Source organism: Cynara cardunculus, assembly GCF_001531365.2.
Source record: "Cynara cardunculus var. scolymus isolate 2C chromosome LG 7, CcrdV1, whole genome shotgun sequence".
Taxonomy (NCBI): Eukaryota; Viridiplantae; Streptophyta; class Magnoliopsida; order Asterales; family Asteraceae; genus Cynara; species Cynara cardunculus.
In genome coordinates, this window is record NC_037534.1 from 11,998,823 (window position 1) to 12,002,874 (window position 4,052).

Consider the following 4,052-nt stretch of genomic DNA (forward strand, 5'->3'; position numbering starts at 1 on the left):
TACTTCATTATTGAATCTAAAATAAATTATAATAAAAAATTGAATTAAAAAATTACAAAAAAATAAGAAATTTTAAATAATTAATTTGATACTAATATCGATATATTTTTGTCAAATTTATATTTTATTCAAATATAAAAATATTGTTGCATTTTCAAAAATCACACAAGACCATATTATAATATCGACTGATATAAAGAATAAAACGAAATATTCAAATCAATATTAATTATTAATAATAAATTACAACTAATATTATTCGGTGGTATAAGTGATTAATATTATTTTTTATTTTTTATTATTAAATATTAATAAGTTAATTTATAGATTACATTTTTATTTATTTAAACAAATCTTTTAAATAATTTAAAAAATAAATTAACTTATATTTATTAAATTTGACTGGTTTTTTTATTGTTAGTTTGGCTACGATGTTGACTTGCTTATGAATTTTGGAAAAATAAATGAGGGTAAGAACCAAACCACACATCTCTCTTATAGGATTCAAGTACCTAATGACTTTAACTACATCTTCAACTTGTCTTTTTTATTTACATTGGTTACATAAAATTATAATTTTAAATGAGTTTTAATTTTCTTTTTATGATTAATATATATATATATATATATATATATTATATTATAAATCATTTGACATAAACTCTTAAAAACCATTTCTGATGCATCAAGTACTATTTATTGATGTATATTACTTAAAATTCAAGATTACAAGTAAGATGTGCGTCAATATAACTTATTAATGCTCTATATTCAAATTCGTATAACTAACTTTAGATAAACATAATTAAATACATGATAATCATCTCATTTAAATATAAAAAATTTAAAATATAATTAGTACACTATTAAATCAAAAACAAATTACTCTGTTATTAAATTTAAATTAAAGTATAGTAAAAAATTGAATTAAACAAATTACATAAAAAACGAGAAATTGTAAATAGTTATTTTGATACTAATATTGATATTTTTTTTCAATGTTATATGAGATTTTCAAATTTATATTGTAACGCCCCATTCCACATAACTCATGTAACACATACTTCATACGGAAGAATTACATGTTTATTTACCACTCAGTTCCCTTAGTACAAGAATTTACCATACAAAATACATGTCCCAAAAATTCAAAATACATTTCTTGTACTAATCAACGTTCATCAATCAAAACTATACATCATAGTCAAATCTTCATGCAGATAAGCATAAAGGGAAATTATTATATTTTTCCCTTCCCTTTACCTTCAGCATTTCCTGCAATACATATTTAAAATCACAAAACGAGGGTTAGACTGAAAGGTCTAGTGAGTTACCCTATTTATGTTATTGCAGGGTGAAAATCACCAAAGCTTTGTACAAAATAACGTTTTCATATATATAACAAATATATGAACAAATAGGAACATATTACCAGTACCTTTCCACTTTTCAAGCCAAACATTCAGCTATTCAAATAACATACTTCAAACTATTATAGGTTTGACCCAACCAGGTTTCATATAATGCCACTTTTAAACCTTTTTCCGTTAAACAAGGTTTATTTAAAGTTTCAGGCCAAACCTGTTATTTTCTCCTCAATAACATCCAGACTATGATTTCCAATAAAAACCCCGATCTTAAACCTTTAAATCACAAAAAAATAAAGATTCCAGACCACGGTAATTTTAAAGGATATAATAGTAAGAGTTATATAACATAACACACATACAAATGCCACCTTATATCCAAAGGTACATCTCTCCTTGATATGCCACCCTTATCACATAGTACACCTCTATTTGATATGTCACCCTTATCCCATGATACACCTCTCCTTGATATGCCACCCTTATTTCCTCATAAAAATATTTCACAGAAACAATTCCAATTATAACAGACCGCAACCATAAATGTTCTAATCGAATTCCCATTTTTATACAAGAATACTAAAAATGATAATTGTATAAATAATACAAATTCGGTCAACACAGAATTGGCCAGACTTCATCTATGGTCAGGCCTTGACCGATTTACTAATCCTGACAATACAAGACCCTTGTCCGATTTACTAATCCGGACAACTCTCTCTCAAGCTTTGTCCGATTTAATACTTAAGAGAATTCCAACACTTTTGTCCGAATAACAAATCCGGACAACACATCGCCCAAGGCTTGTCCGGTTTAAAATAATCCGGTCAACACATGGTCGTATTCATACTTCTCCGTTTGAAATATTTATAAATAACATCCAAGTTCATAAATCGCTCAACCTTTAAACCGGTTAAAACATGTCCGGTTTAAGACTAAACCGCTTAACACTTGAGCTGTTTATAGTTAGATCGCTTACACTTTATCCGGTTTAATCTAAATCGACTAAGCCTTGTCCGATTTATTATTAAATCGCCCAACTCTTATCCGGTTTAGGTAAAAATCCGGATTACACTCATATGGTTTAAACTTCATACTCGATAAAAATGTGATATAAACAATTCATGTATAAAGAATGTAAAACATTTTAGATCACTCACCTTATGCAATTTCTTTTGAAACTCAGATGAATCCAATCTCCTTGAAATCAATCAAAAAGCAATCCGGTCACTTACTTCTTTTGATCGCTCACTTCTCTTATGAAAAATGGCAAGAAAAGTGAAAATTGAGGCTAACCCTCCTTTTATACCCTTTCCCTTAAAGGAAAGGTCGGCCAACATACCTCTTCACATGCATGCATACACACACACACACACACACACACATATATATATATATATATATATATATCATACAAAACATGTGCATCCATAAATACATATAATCTCATTCATGTATCTACATTATGCACATTTTCACATACCAACATGATCAAATGTATTAATTTATCATGCTGCCAGGTAAACACATAACAAATAATCACATATTATTTATCTCAGGTGATAACCAAAATCCAGTTATCACATATATTTTATTTAAACATAAAAACATTATCGTTTTATTAAAACCGTATTATAAAATCGAAAGAGACAAATAATAAAATAAAATATTTAAATTAAGATGTATCTCATTGTATTTGTGTGAGTATCCTTCTATTAATAGAAGAAACATTTGTAATATTAAATTAAAAACAATATAATTAATTTAATATATGTGTGTGTGTGTCAAAAGATTATTTTATAAACCCCTCAAATCTAACAAACCTTACAACCCACATCTCATCCGTCCAAATTAAAATCAATTACTTTTTATTTTTTTAATTGGATTAAAGAGTTAAGGGGTAGTTTGGACAATTAGTTCTATTTATTTATTTACTGATATCATTTACATCTCGAGTGACTTTTATGGGATTGTAACAGATCCATTCGTTTCAATATAATATGCAAAAATTGTAATATGTCGTCTTCATCGTATTTATTTTCCTCTCAAAATTATTCTTATTTTGTCGATTTGTTGCGAGTGAAAATGGATTATGCTTTTGTCGCTTGTCTTCTTCATCGTATCCATTCTCTTTTCGTAAGCTTCATTACCCTTTTGGGCCGGTGAACGTCATGCATGTCTCTTTGATCTTTCTCCCGGTACATCTATTCATTACAATTTGGTAACGTTATTTCATAATTTCAAAATTAAGTTTAAGTTAATGACCACGAGAGTACCTTTACTTTGTTTCCCTTGTTTGCATATCACTCATTTGACTCTTTTTATGATATCCATCTTCTGTTTATTCGTACAAATTGAGTTAAGTGAATTTTTAGTAGAATTGTGCATAACATATTTGTATCCTATGTTAAACCAACTTGTACCTCAGACGAGTTTTGCGTCAAAAGTTGAGTTTATACCAATATTGACATAAAGTTGAGAATATAGACTTGAAGGGTTAAAACCGCCAAATAATTAAACTTTTTATATATATATATATAATTAAACTAGTGGTGTACCCGCGCGATGCAGCGCGGGTAAATCACAATTCGAAAACATTAGTTTGGCTTTGAATCATGAGTCTATGTGGTTATTTTACAAGTCAACTAATATATAAAGTTGAAGGTCAATTTTGTTTGTTAGCAA